The following is a 16,143-nucleotide window of genomic DNA, read 5'->3' as shown; positions in this document are numbered from 1 at the left end:
TCTAATGACCTCTGCATTTTCATACAAATTTACTCAAAAACTGGGGGAGGGGGTTAAGGGAAATGAAACCAAATCACTCCCTCCCCCAAACTGGAAAATTCCCCTCTCACATGAATTGCTGCACCTATATTTCTGAAACATTGCTGGTTTCTTACTGAGGGACACTTCTAGGCTGTCTGCAATTTTCAGAACAATGTTCCACAAGGAACATAGGTATATCATTATGTCCTCTTTTGGAGACCCTCAAAATATTAAGGCTACCCTTACACAAAACCCCCTGTGGCTATCATCCTGCAGTTTAGCAGACATGATCTCCTCTAATGGAGCAACGAATCCTGAAATGTTCATCCATTCTTCCAAGGCATAAAAAAGTTATTGGCAGTTCCCTTTAAAAGAAAATCAAAATATAAAGGCACATAGCACAAAAAACCCGGCACCTATTTTTCTGACATTGAGCAGGCGTAATCCCCTCCTACGGGGCAACTATGCCTACAACCGTCATCCAGTTCTGACCAAGAGCAAAAAAGTTACAGTGTTGTTGTTGTTTTTATTTTCCATGTTAGTCAACAGGAAGCATAAAGACTCAGTTTTTCAAACCTTGACTCGGGTTTGGTACTGAGCTGAAGTGGACTGACTCCAAACTGGCCTGAGCAGAAGTGAGTTTTTTTCTAAATTGCTGAATCAGGGTCCGTCTGAGTTGAAGGCTGTGTGTGTGTGTGTGTTCTAATGTATATATGTATGTATGTATATATATTAGAGGTGTGCACTGACCATCTCACCCCTGCTTCAACTATATATAAGCACATACAAATTTGTGTTATGGGCCTGTGCCCTGGATCTTTTAAGAACCTACCAATCCCCCTGCTACATCCCCTCCCCTTGGACACAGTGCAGTGGCATCATGCCACACAAGTTATATTAGATGTTATTGAGAAGAGAGGAAAAAGAAGGGGCACTTCTTTGGCCCCTATGTAACATCTTGCCTCATTAATTCTCTCAATATTGCAGTAAATAGGTTGCCATTTTGCAGGTGAAGGAAACAAGGCAAAGAGAGATAGTTACTCTCACGGGGTGTTATCGTGGCACCCTGGCTGTGGAATGAGCTCCCTAATGAGGTTTGCCTGGCACCTACATTGTATTCCTTTCGGCACCAGGTGAAGACCTTTTTATTTTCCCAGGCATTTTAGCATTTTAGCTTTCTAGACTTTTAGCTTTGCTGTTTTAAATCTGTATCTTAAATTCATGCACTGCTGCTAGGTTTTATTGTGGTTGTATTGTTATATTGTGGTTTTAATGTTCTATATATTTTAAATTGTTTTATTGTGTGCTGTTTGGTTTTAATTTTTGTGAACCGCCCAGAGAGCTTTGGCTATTGGGCGGTATAGAAATGAATAAAATAAATAAAATTGTAAAAGTCCACCCATTGAAACTACAGCTGCACTAAGGTAGGAGTTCTGATGGTTCAGGATACACAGCCTTCTCTGTAAATAGCATTGGCTCAAGAGCACCTAAATTTATTCTAAATGGAAATGTTACTTTAAAATGAAAGCTTTAGTGCAAAAATTGATATGTCCACCACTGAGACCAAAGCATTTATATTAAACTGACTGCCCAGTCACATGACTGAGCGCACAACTAATTATCATGCTAGCCTTTATCTACCTATTGTATTTTCAGTTTAGTAAATGAAAAGCTTTCCTAGGCTTACTATCTTAGCAAAGTGACAGAGGGAATGAGATTATGGCAACAATTACACCACCTATCTCAGCCTGTTGTCAGATATCAAGCTTGCTCCTAGAAACTGAGCATCGATACCAATTAATCGTAGACCTTTGTTTTTGAAGTCCTCTGTGAGAAATCCTGGTTGCTCAATAGCCACGGTATTTTTTAAAAAGCCAAACTACCCAGATGACCTACCTTTGCAAAATACTTTGGAATTACCATGTACACTGATGTGTCAACAGCAGGCATCAAGATGTCTATCTCAAGAAATGTCCCCACCTGAACAATAACCATTCAGGGCGAACAGCTTTCCCACTGAAAATTCTGTTGCTTTGATTCAAACTGAATGAAGCTCTCATCCAGTTTGGTCTCTAAGGGAGCAATCCTATGGCTGCTAGTCAGCAGCCAAAGGATATGTGGGTTTCTGGGATCCGACCTCAGAGCCCTTGCAGTAAGTGCGGAGAAGCCCCGTGCTCCGCATCGCCAGAGGAGCGTGGAGCAGCTGAAAGGGGCCGTTCTGGGGCGGGGAGGGTGGAAATGCCTGTACGACACATCCAATGTGTCATACTGCAGCCTCTTCCCCCGCTCAGTCCTCCCATGGCTAGACAGCCGAAAGCAGCTGTCTAGCTGAAAATGCAGGGGAGGAGGAGTGCAGAGGGAACGATCCCCTCCGTGCTGCTCCTGCCCTGCTTTGGAAAGGCGGTCGCCTCCAAGTTCAGAGGCGGCCACCTATCCCCATAGGATTGCACCCTTATTTGTTCAGTTTAGTTCTGTAGATACAGCTGACCCCAACTGTTTTCTGTTTCTGGAGTTACGCAGCAGAGTTTCATCCCCCCACACCCACAGACTGTAGGAGTCTGAAATTTGCTTTTAAAATCTTTTATTTTTGAATTCAAATTGTGACCAGAAAGGCACTAATCTCACCTAGACAAAATAAGTGAGTGAACCAAAATGTGGTTTACTGTTAAGAGAAAGATAAGAACAATTTTTTAATGTTAAGAAGCTGAACACCACAAACGTTAACCAAAGAAGAATTTGTGGAGACAAAGAGTGAAAAATAGCAGCCAGCATGTCAGTGTATGCTTCCAGATGAGGCTTTTATGGTGCCTTCATCCTGCCTCATTCACAGAATTTTACAGGGGGTGAGGGATCCAGACGATGTTGTCTTTCACTTGTAATCCTCCTGTGTTTTCCCCTTGCTGCTTCTTTTTTCTTACCACAAAAGTCCATTAAAGAGGAAAATACAGAATTGTTGCAGAATGCCTTTTGATTGGTAATGCTAGGAGCCCTCCCTCTGGAAGCACCCAGTTTCTTCAGGAGAATCTGATCAAAACAGATCCAAGTCTTACATGGTTTGAGCCCAAGTTACTTTAAGGACCACCTTCACCTGTACCAGCCTACCCAAAGTCTGAGGTCATCAACAGAGGCCCTTCTCACTTGCCCACCAACAAGGGCAGTTGATTGGTGGGTAAAAGGCTGGTGGGTAAAAGGAAGAGGATCTTTTGGGTAGTGGCCCCGCACCTCTGTTACAAGTTTCCATTGGGGGTTCTTCAATTCCCTTATTAAAAAATATGGCCAAATGTGGCTTGGATTGTAATAGAACTACAGTGCTTAAGATAGGGGTGGGCAATACGCAGCCCAGGGGTGGCAGCTGCTGCCCATGCGTGGCCTGTGTAGCAGTGGCAGCAGCAGCAAAATAACGTGGCTTGCCACCGAATTTCAGCAGTGAACCACCACAGTGGCCTAAAAAGGCCACATTTGGCTTTAAAAAAGGTGCATCTCATGCTGCTGTGGTAAATTTTAACAACCCAGGACCATGTGGGTGGGCCGAATTGTGCAGGTCATTTCTGTTCACAGCAATGGCTGTGTTAAATGGGATGGGGGGAGCATGACATTTTCTCCGGTACAAAATATTGTGGTTTGAGTGCTGAGTTCTTCCCACAATTGAAGCACAACCTTGAGGAAAGATGTCAGAAATATGCACAAAAAGAGAGAAGAACTGCATATTTATTGTACTGTAATCTGATCATGTGGGTCAGATCATGACAAAAGAAGTCAGCTAAGATCAGTCAGTGAGGTTAATCTGACATCTTTGGCCAGGCATACTTGGCTGCTTTCAAACGTCTCAGAAGTCACTGCTGTAAGGATCCATATTTGGAACAATGGGGTACCCACCAGAAACTACAACGAGCACTTCATGAGAAGGTAGCCTGCGGTGACTGACTGTTCAGTTGAGGAGGATACTGAAGTCAAAGGGGAAAGTACTGATATTCTGGGGTGGCTGTAATTCACAATGCAGAAATTGCGGTCAAGAAAGTCAAATACTAGGGGGGTGTGTGTGTGTGTGTATGTGTGTGTGTGATGTGTGTGTGTGGTGTGAAAGAGGTGAGGATGAAAAGAGAGCTAAAATTCCACATTCCACTTACTTTACCCAAGGCTGCATATTTATTTTGAGATTAATTTGGTACATGCAGTGTGTATTTGCCAAGATTTTTCCCCTATTTAAATCTTCAGTTCCAAAGCTATGTTTTTAATCCTATTACTGCTAATTGAGTGAAGTCTGCAGTCTTTTTCAGCTGGGTGAAGTTCAAACTGTAATTGGTGTGTGTGTGTGTGTGTGTGTGTGTGAGAGAGAGAGAGAGAGAGAGAGAGGCAGGATGTAAGAATGAAATATTAATATTTAACTCTTGCAGTTTTATTATTTCCACTTTAAAATCACAGCAGTGGTTAAAGGCCTTTTTTAAAAAAGTTATGGACGAGACTGAATTGGCAACCATGGGCGGAAAGGTTTAGGCAGCAGAGAGATTAACAAGGAACACATAGGTTCATCAAGATCGTACATTAAAGTGAAACATTATGCTAGCTCTTTTGGTGGCTATCATAATGGTCAGTTTTGATTAGTATTTCCCACTATTCTGATTTCTTTTTAAAGGAAGTATAATAGATGTCTTTTAGACCTGTGGCTACAGTGATGCATTCAAACCTGACAGCCATAATCCAGAGTTCTGTGGTGGTTTGATGTGAGCCTGGAATTCCAAGTAAGCAATGCTGTCCCACTATAATGGGGAAACGCTTCAAGTGTGCAGTGGGATTGTACACCAAAGGGGCTGAGGCAGTCCCCGATCACGCTGTGGTCCATGTGCACTTTGGTGACTACTGTGTATGGTTTCACACATCACTTCCCAATGTGTGAAATATTATCCAGGCAGTTCTTTGCTTTAGTAAAAAAATGTGTGCGTGTGGAATGGGTTGGGATTGGGAATGAGCCTGCCCGCAATTTAAGGTCAGAAAGAGAGGCACTTCTCATTTGCCCACCCGTGAGAGCAGTCAGGTGGATGACCCTACGTGAGAGGGCCTTCTCTGCAGTGGCCCCACGCCTTTGGAACAAGCTGCCATCAGAGGTCCGCCATACTCCATCATTGCAGGCTTTTAAGAAGGCCTTGAAAACATACTGTTTTTCCTTGGCCTTCTCTTGATATGACTGCTATTGTTGCTGTTGCTACTGTTACGTCGTTGTTGGTTTTATTGTTGGCCTTTATTGTTGTTTTTATTGTTTTTATATTTCTATCACTTTTAATATTTTAATTGTGTTTGTGTTTTTAAAAAAATAATAATGACAAATTCTATGTACATTTACTCAGACATAAGTCTCATTGACCTAGGTTGGGCTTTATTACCTAGTAGGTGTGTTTAGGACTGCAGCTTCGCTTTGGCTTCATTTAGAAAACCAAATAAATTGTGCCATATCTGGACTCTCTTTGATGCTTCTGTATGGCTTTCCCCCAAAATGAAAGAAGATCATCATAATCTTTGCTAGTAAGAAACATAAAAGATGCATTGACTGTTTTTCATACTGGGGGAAAACAAAAATGCTGCTGTGGTGGTGGGTTCATACGATGTTGGTTTAAGTTCGATCAGTCTTGCTCTGTATCACACTCTATGTCAGGGATGGGGACCCTCAGGGCCATGGGCCAAATCTGGCCCCCTTGGGGTCCTAATCTGGCCCTCCAGGTTTCTCCATTTGGCCACATCTCTTCCCTGGCCCACTGTCCTTTCCCCCAACTACCAATTGTTTGGTGGTTTCCCAGCTTTTGTGCAGTTTTTTCCCCATTCTAAAATGATGAAATTCTCCCCTGAGGCCTTGTTATTAGCAGTAAGAGCTTTAAGCAATGGAAGCTGGTGGATCTCATTTCGGTGGGGCTGTGAATCCATTCCTGGTTTCAGTCAGAACCAGCCAGAGCTCTAAAGGAGCTATCCAAGTTGCTGAACCTATTTTGGCAATGGGGTTCAGCACCTTGGACAGCTCCTTTAGAATTCTGGTTGATTCTGACTGAAACCCGTTATGGCTTTATGGCCCCACCCAAATCGGAGCCACCGGCCTCCACTGGCTTTACACTAAAATATAAGGTTTTCTCCCTGTATTTTTGCCCCAACCACTTTTGTGTTTGGCCACACTCCCCTTCCTTCAACTCTGCACACTTAGGGATGGGTGGATTACTTACCCCGTTCCGGGTGGGGGTGCCCGCTGGGGAGGGAGGCGATCCGTCCCTCCCCCTGGAATCCTCCCCAGCCGGCTCCGCTCCATGATCAGTCCGCGGAGCTGCCAGCTGGGCCAGCCCGCAGCCAGACTTCCGTCCACTGCCGGGCTGCAGCTGCAAATGGCTTCCGGCTTAGTGGGCGCCATTAGCATCCCTGTGTTAGCCGTGATAGGCTACATATATATTTACGTAACCTATCACGGCAAAGAGCAGGGACGCAAATGGCGCCCACAAATGCCACCATTTGCGTCCCTGTGTTAGCCGTGATAGGCTACGTATATATTTACGTAGCCTATCACGGCAAAGAGTAGCGACACAAATGGCATAGCGGACGCCATTTGTGTCCCTGCTCTTTGCTGTGATAGGCTACGTAAATACTTACGTAGCGTATCACAGCTAACACAGGGAGGCAAATGGCAGCCGCAGACCAGGGCAGCCATTCGTGGCCGCAGACTGGGGCAGCAGACAGACTGAACTGGCCGATGCCAGGTAGGGTCTGTCCTGGGAAAATTTCATGGGGTGGCGGTGGGGGGGGGGAATGCTCAGTTCCACCACGGACTCTGGGGGGCCAGATTCTAAAGAATCCAGCCTCATTGGAGTCTGTGGCAGAATTCTCTAACATCCCTATGCACACCACTGGAATGCCCCCGCCCCCCGAGAACTTCTCCAAAATTGAATTTGGCCCTTGGGATGAAAGAGATTCCCCACCCCTGCTCTATAGGCATAATTTTATCCCACAGCCACAACTGAATGCAGAGTTAAGATAATCTAAGCCTACTTATTTCCATGCTCACTTGACCCTTTATTAGCTTATATATGGTACTTGAATTTAAGTGGCGTGATTTGACCATCTCCATGTTAACACAGCCCAAAGATGCAGATATACTCTTTATTTCTGTGATTACCATTAAACCCTATATCTGTTTGTAAGGTGTAAAATCTAAGTGGAAAGCCTCAAATTGATAGTGATCCAGGCATAGGGATGTCTTTGAAAACATAATGGTCATAGCCTTTATTTCTAAAACTCTCCCATTGTGATCTCCCCACTCTGGAATCCTTATGTAGCCACACTGTTGCTTCTTTCTGAAGAGAAGTTATGAGTAGAAGCTCCTTGTATCGCTTCTGTGGTTAGAGAACTTGCGACTGGAGGGATAGTTGGAGGGGGTTAAAGGAAGGAGATGATCCTTTCTTCCTTTTACTCATCCACACTCCAGCCATAGTCCCCAAGAATATTTGGAGTGGGAAGGAGTTCTGTCTCTTACCCCACCATAGTTGTATCTATGCTATGACTATGAGTTTATATGAGTGTGTATATGTGCATTTGTGCAAGAGGGTGTATACTTGTGTTTGGATGTGCTTGGGACACACTGAGGGCATGGGACTTTCCAGGGAAAAAAAGCATCCTGAAACAGTGGATTGTATCTTTCTTAGAGTAGACCCATGGAAATGAGTGGGCCTTAAATTTAGACTAACATTGGATACAACCCAGACTTACCAACTCCTCACCTAACACCAGTCCAGAACTGTGTGGCTGAATGCCCTTGGCAGGTGATCAACAATGCATTTGGCCATTAATTTGAGAGAAAGTTGAGATATCAATGAATAAATTTGGAGGTGTAGATACATCCCTTCTTGGAAGGGGCCACAACTCAGCAGTAGAGCACATGCGTTGCATGCAGAAGGTCCCAGGTTCTGGTCCTGGTATCTGCAGATAAAAGAATCAGGTAGCAGGTGTGGGGAAAGGCCTCCTAGAGCCACACTGCCAGTCAGAGCTGGGGATGGACAGAGTTTGTTAAATTGATTCCGTCTGTGTTTTGTTGATTGTCAGGAGTCTTTTGTCCACTCATCGATGGAATCAGATCTTTTAAAACCAGAATTTGTTCTACTTCTGCTAATTCGTTTTAGCTTTTACTCATTTTACTTGCACAATGTGCTAATGCACATTAGTTAATGTGCATTAGTGCATTTGAACAGGTAGCATGCATTAGTGCTAATGTGAATTAGCACAAGTAGAATGAAATTCTGGTTAGTTAATGTGCATTTGTGCTAATGCAAATTAGTGATTGCAGGCTTATTTAGATTATTGTAGCTGAAAATGATTTGGCTGTGCAGGGACCTCCCGATCTGACTTGGAAGCCACTTTGTGGCTTTGGAGGTGGGCCTGATTCAGCTCAGGCAGATTCGGGGGCGCCCAACCCGACTTGGCCTGAACCTGAAGCAGGATTCAGATGTCGAACCCTGCTTTGGGTCCTCCCCTGACACCCCCACGCAAAACCCTTTACCTTGCTGCCGCCGCCTCTGCCTTCTCCGCTGCCTCTTCCTCCTCCGTCGCCTCCTCCTCCTCCTTCTCTGCTGCCGTCATTGCTATCACTGCTGCCGCCGCCATCGCCACCTCCACTGCTGCCATCCTCTCAGCCTCAGCTGCCCTCGCCACCATCAAGTCCTGAGACCTGGATGTGCGTGCCGACTCCCTGCAATAAGAGTCGGCGTGCGCGTCCAGGCCTCAGGCCTTGGCGGCACCAATGATGGCAGTGGTGATGGCAGCGAAGACAGCAGTGGTGAGGATGGTGATGGCGGCGGTGGCAGCAACGGAGGCGGCAGAGGCAGCTCTGGTAAGGACCTGGTGCGGCTGGGCCAGGGGTGCTGAAGCTTTGAAGCACACTGAGTGCTTTGGGGAGCCCCTGACCTGATCCAGGTCACTTTGTGTCCCCTCCGCTTCACCTTGGAAGGGGCTGAAAGTGACCCGAAGCAGCCCGCTTTGACTTGTGGTTCGGGCCTCACATGCACAGCCCTAGAAAATGAACTCTATAAACAAACTTTTGTCTTTAATCTTGCTTGACAACTGCCGTATGCTCCTGGGTGTCCTACAGATGGTTATGAAAGACTCCTGTAATTAGTGAATTGTTATTTTGATCTGATCTGAGTACTGGATTTTGCATACTAAGACGCAGATGGAGATTTACAGGTAGCATGTCCAAAATGCAACAGTTACGGTTAAAACGGCTCTGAAAACAAGCTGATGATATGGTCTATTTTTTCTCCTCCATCTCAAAAGCTTCAGAATGGTTAAATCATAGGACTTGTTGTTGTTCAGTTGTTAAGTCGTGTCCGACTCTTTGTGACCCCCTGGACCATAGCTCCATATCTATTGTGTAATACAGGTCTGAATGTAAAGAAATACTATTTCTGATATGATTTGCACTGAGACAAATTATACTTCCTTGCCCTTCCATTGACTGATTTTAGATTAAGATACTGGCTTGTGCCTGGAAATTATCATCTGCGCAACACATTTTTTTGCCTGTAATATCCTGGAAGCACCAGTGGCTGTTACATGACTGATAGTGGTGGGTTACAACCTTCCAAGTTACAACCTGTTTTCAAATCGTAGCCTGGGTCTCCCAGATTTTAGGGTGAGAGCTCAGCAGTCATATGTCCTTTAGAAAAAAAAATGTGATTGGTCGAACTGTGTTTTCTGAGTACACACAAAAATATACTCACACATATACATTCATACACAGATCAAAGGAATACTTCATTGTATTGTCTGTTCACATTGTTAAGAAGCATAGCATTTGTTTCTCAGCCGGATATTGCAAAACATTAGGTATATTTTGGAAAGCTATCCCATTCATCTATGTGTTTCAGAAAACAATGGCAATTTTTGGCATTCAGCATGGGTGGTAATTTATTTTATTGTTTAATAGATTTATATCCTGCTTACCATATCATATATATCTACATCGACATCTATATCTATATCTGCAGTTTACAAAGTTAAGATTAAAATACATTAAAATATGTCATAATGAATACAAAAGCATTTATATAAAACATCTACAAAAACATTAAAATCAAATACGCAAAACACCATAATTAACAGACAAACTCGGCAGCACAATCAATGAGGGAAGGGCTGCGTAAAGAGATGGGTCTTTAAGTGGTGCTGAAAATTACTCTCTGAAATGGCTTTATAGACATGTGTAACACTCAAATGCGGTGTCTAATGTAACTCTCTACGGCAGGCTTCCCAAACTTGGTGTCGACCAGATGTTTTGGACTCCATGTATCATCAGCCCCAGCCAGCATGGCCAATGGTCAGGGAGCTGTAATCAAAAACATCTGGAGGGCACCAGGTTGGGGAAGGCTGCTCTGCAACTTCTGAAAGAGAAGTGAAAGGATGAGTACTCCATTGTGATGCATTTGTAGCAAGTGACTTCCAGATGGGAGCAGGAATGGACTATTGTTAAAGCTGTAGCTATCTGTCAGAGATCATGGCAAATGCACAAGATGGGTGCCATTATGAAGAGACAGATTGGGACATCTGGGTAGCAAACATGGGGAAATATGATTCAGCCAATGACTTCTAGAGCAGTACTCTGTTGTAGCAAAGCCAACCAGGGTTCCTGTAGCACCCTGAAGTCTTCATTATCTAGTCAGTTCTTAAAATGGCATCTCCTTCTGATTGCGGAGTTAGAAAACGTTTTGGGCATAACTTAAAAAAAAGAAGAGAGAGAACGAGAGAGTGAGAGAGAGCCTGGAAGTTTGTACAAGGATGCCAAGAATTGGATTAATTGGCATAGTACAAGGTGGCTGGGCACAGTTGGGGAAAGTGTCAGTGTGGGGAGAATCCCCACCAAGTAAGACTGTCTGTGCAATTAGCTATCTGAACTCTAACCCTTCCAGAATAATTAATGAATAACAGAGAGGATCAAGACAAAGACACAAAGTGATTTGGTGTGTGCTAGCAAGTAATACATCAAAGAATGCTGGTAATTGGCCCTGTGGCTTTCATTCTTTGCCCTATTTCTTTCAATTCATTGACTCAAAATAATGGGTTCAGGTTCATTATCAACAGGTTTTAGTGGTACAAGTACAACACTTCAACAAAGCTCAGATTGTAGCATTGCTGGTGGCTCAGTAAAAAAGTTGTGGACTGGAGAACACTCCCTTGAAAGGGACAGAAGCAGTGCAGGCATTAGCTTTGCACTTAATGAAACAGTGGGTATTCACAAACTTTTCTGAGTTTTCTAAGGTTTGGCTTTCCCTACAGTTACAATGCTGGAATACAGTTGGTATGGGCAGGTATGTATAACTCCAATTAAAGCTATCTTATTATAGCCGGCGAGGAACAGATATATAGCATGCCTTCCAACATAATGAATGAGACTGAATGCTTGACACCATGTGTCACAGTCACAGGTACAAGCCAGTATTTATTTGCCAATAATGTCCGTTATTATTGGAAGCAGCATTTCCCCCCATTCATTGAAAGGACTGCTTGGTTCTATAAATGTGATTACAGGATCTCTCTCTCTCTCTCTCTTCCTCCCACCCCCCAGCCCAGCCAATATTATCTCTTTGTCTAATGAGAAATAGAAAATGGTTAAAAGTTTTCAACATGCTTTTTTGCTTTGGAAAGATATTGATATGGCCACTGTGTACCGCCCTCACTGATGATGTGGGATAACTTTAGACAAAGAAAATAAAAGGCACAGCAGAGAACTAGGGCAACTTTCCTAGTATTTATTTCAGACAAATGTACAATGCATATTGTTTAGCTTTAAAAACATCTTTTTCATCCAGTTTCTTTGTTGTTAATTGCTGATTAATTCTGGTCAGTCACTGAACAGGTTCGGAAAAACTGACGATCGTGTGATGTACTTCAGTTTCTCTGCTTTGTGAGGAATGCAGACATTAGCAGTTTAGCAGCACTGATGCCATAAGTAAACTTTTGAAAGATGAATTTTTTTTTATTGTATTTTAATGCTTTTGTTGGACAGAACATGATTCATACAAGCACAGGCTAAGTAAGAACATTTTCATAAGTGACACTAAAGTGCCTTTTTTGTCTGACACATGTGAATGTTGTTAATACTAGATAGAAAACAGAAAGGAGCAATTCTTGAATCAAATATACATTCTGGCCAAAGCAGCATTTTCACTGGATTTACAGAAGTGGGAAATATAAAACTTGATGTGCACGTGTAGAGTATATTTATGGCAAAATGCTTATGGCCATCACTATGGCTGCAATCATATACCCACTTACCTGGGAGTAAGTTCCTTTGAACTCATTGCTATCTAAAGTTGAACTCAATGGGACTTACATCTGAGTAGACATGTAGAGGACTGCACTGTAACAGTGTCCCAAATAGGTTATGCAAAGATTTTCGAGGTCAATGGATTGCAATGACTATTGGATACATTTCTCAATGTGAAATGGCAACTAGTACAACATTTGGCTCTTGAACAGTATCGTGTAGATTTTGGCTTCAATTAAGTGGAGTGGAATGTTTCCAACGGGTGGCCCCTTGGATTAAGCTGCAAAATATGATATTGTGTGTGTGTTTTAAAGCATGTTTACACTACTTTTCTGCTAAATAGGCAATGCTACATTATACTACAGTGAATAACGTTATACACAATAGAAAACATTAATAATTTTTAATCATGATCTTGCAGTTACTCCACATATTGTAGTCAATGTATGGGTGTGTGTGAGAGAAAACCATACATGGTGATTACTGTGAGCTGGTCTATTTACATATATAGTTATCATGGTGATCTAAATTTGGTTTAGTTGATGTCCAACCTTGACACACGCACACCCCTCCTGACCCAGGCACCTAGTTCTATATGAGTTCAAGCTCATGTAACTTAGGGCTGGTTGCCAGATGTGTGCTTATCAAGTGATGACTGCAACATTATGATGTCTTATACAAGTGGACATGATAGAACTTCCGTATCCACTCACGCTTAATCTCAAATACAACAATTGTGTAGTTAGTTCACACACTCAGCTGTCAGTCCTCATTAAATCAAGTGATATGGGCCTAGCAGCCATTAACCCTCTTTTTGCTGATCCAAATATTATGGACATTCTCCCACTTGGTTTAGATAAATATAATTGTAGAGAATTATCCTATGCACAAATGTTGCTTTATTCCAGTTGTTTCTATTCCTTGTCTACAATTGACTGTGTAGAATTAAAAGCATGTCAATAAAAACACCAGCACAATTGGCCTGGAAAACCCATCCTCAGGTGTCAATTGTCTTCTGGGGTCAACGGAAGTACTCCAGCGTAAAGTTGCTGGTGTGTCATTAATGCATTCTAGTGCTTAAGGGTGCGATCCTATGCATATTTAGACAGAGAAAAGTCCTACAACTCCCAACATTCCCCAGCCAGCATGGCTGGCTGGGGAATGTTGGGAGTTGTAGGACTTTTCTCTGTCTGAACATGCATAGGCTTTCAGCCTAAAAGTATTTCAGTCCTTGAAGAATGTACAACGGCCACATTCATAGGCAAAGGTTTGCCAGAGCTGAATGTTTAGTTCTGCTTGTACCATTCAATACTTGACTTCAACTAACTTTCATTTTTATCCCATTTTTGCTTTTGCTTTTGTTTTTTCTTTAATGGGTCCTGAATAAAACTGTAAATACTACAGTGTATATCATAGGGATATCCCCGCCCCCGGCACACATGCACTTTTAAGCATCATTGTGTATCTCAGTAGCTGTCTTATGGCATCCCATGTGGACATGCCACACTTTCCTTCTTAAAAATTGTACTATGCTCAGCTTTCCTTCTCTCCTTCCAGACATGAGACTTCCAAGAAAACTGCTGTAGAACAGTTTGAAAAGTCTGTTTACTCTAAATTTATTTCTAGAATTTATCCTGCAGTTCTGACTTCCAGATTTTTCATATGTTACGGTATGAATAACAATGAGACTGAGGGCTTGTATCTTAGTTTTGGGGGAAGAAATATTGATGGTGTCTGAAGCCACTATCTTGCCAAGTGTTTATCTGGCTTTGCCACTAGGATTTGCTGTTCTTTACCTGCATCCATACTGCATGAAGTTTTTTCTTTATTACATTATTTTCCAAAATAATGCTTAGCCTGGGGGTTACCTTAGGTTCCAACCAGACTTGGTGCTAAATGCCTCATTAGGAAGTACCCGCAAGTTCTGTTTTTTTTTTTTTTTTTTTTTAATTAATAGCAAGTGTGAGGGAGAGCAAGTATGATTTTGGCCTTTCCTTCCTTGTTGTGATCCTGATGAAAATCACCCCCATGTTGCTGTTAGCCCCAGAAGGAATGTTCCCAGAACAAAAATCCTCACCCCCGGCACCTGCTATTATTTTCTTCAAAATCACCTGACCGGCTCCCTAACTAGCATCATGTCTAATTTATTTTTTCTGATTTGGCATTAATTTGGCCCTTAGGTTTCATAATTTTTGGGTGGTGCAGAAGTGCCCCTGCCCTCACTCCTGTGCTTAAAATACTATTATAATATAAATGTAGGAGGGCATAGCTATCTCCAAAGAACATTCTGGTTTCTTAGGATTTCCCTTGAAGGTAAACATCATAAGGTATGTTTTGCATGCAGGAGGGGATGCCCACAGAGCTTAATGGGCACATACAGACTGCAGCAGGCTGGCCTTTACCTGCTATGGGATCCCTGTATGTGCTTCTCATGTGTAGCTCCACCCATGCAGCTCCTCCACAAGGCTGTGCATACTAGTTTCTCATGCTTTGAATGCTCAAACATCCATCGAGCCCTTTGGGGTACTCCTTCCCACATGTAAAGTGGAGTGCAAGAAGAGGACGGATCATGCTCACTGTGTGTTAACAGAAGTGTGGGCATATTGGCATAATACAGAAGTACTTTCATGTCTCCCAAATGTAATGTAGGAAGTTTATATTCTGGATAGTATATTCCCTTGATTATGAAAATTATTAATAATTCTGAGGACATGGTTGCATTTTAAGGGCTTCTGCAGAGATGGCACTTCTTAATCTCAGTCCAAGATAAACAATTCTGCATCATCATATACCTGACTGCCTTGCCCCTTTAAATTCACAAAACCTTTATCCATATTCAGGACAGTGTGTGTGTGTGTGTGTGTGTGTGTGTGTGTGTTTCTTTTGAGCTTTCCTGCTGTGATGAAAGAGTCATCTCATCCTGTATTCATTTGGTCTGGTATCTTGAATATGATTATGCTATTACTTTTAGAGACAGCCTGCGAGTACATATCTGAACATTTCTTAACATCTGAAGTAATATTTATAAAATGATCTGCCTTTAAACACACGCACGCATGCGCACGCGCGCACGCACACACACACACACCTTTTATGGTTTGGAGTTAGTTTGGTATATGTTGTGTTTAACTTTCTGTTCCCTAGATTTCAATGCTCAAACATCCATTGAGCCCTTTGGGGTACTCCTTCCCACATGCAAAGTGGAGTGCAAGAAGAGGACGGATCATGCTCACTGTGTGTTAACAGAAGTGTTAGAATCCTAACTATGCAATCATATGCATGTGTACTTAGTAGAGTCCAATGGGGCTTCCTTCCTTCCTAGTGTGGTTAGATTGCAGCCCTAAATCATTAATTTTGCTAGTTTTAAGAGAAAATGAAACTGCTTCATTTGATACCTTATTTTAAAAGTAAGTGTTGAATAGTGTATTTTATATGTGGTTTGTATTGTTAATGCAGTTGAAATGGTTTTTAATAGTGTGTTTAAATGCATCTTTAAATAGTTAAATAGTTATATGTGAACCACTTAAGAGATTTTATTCTAATAAGTGGTATATAAGTATTGTTGTTGTTCAGTCGTTCAGTTGTGTCCGACTCTTCGTGACCCCATGGACCATCCATAACACGCCAGGCTTTCCTGTCCTCTGCTGTCTCCCGGAGTGTGCTCAAGTTCATTGCATCGGTGATGCTATCTAGCCATCTCATCCTCTGCCATCCCCTTCTCCTTTTGCCTTCAATCTTTCCCAGCATCAGGGTCTTTTTCAGTGACTTTTCTCTTCGCATTAGGTGATGTCTCTGCTTCTTACTACTAATAAATAAAATAAAAGTATTTGCCACTCATC

This window comes from Heloderma suspectum, chromosome 7 (assembly GCF_057233095.1).
Source record: "Heloderma suspectum isolate Gila_16-S chromosome 7, 16-S_ref, whole genome shotgun sequence".
Lineage (NCBI taxonomy): Eukaryota > Metazoa > Chordata > Lepidosauria > Squamata > Helodermatidae > Heloderma > Heloderma suspectum.
This window is presented reverse-complemented; position numbering follows the sequence as displayed.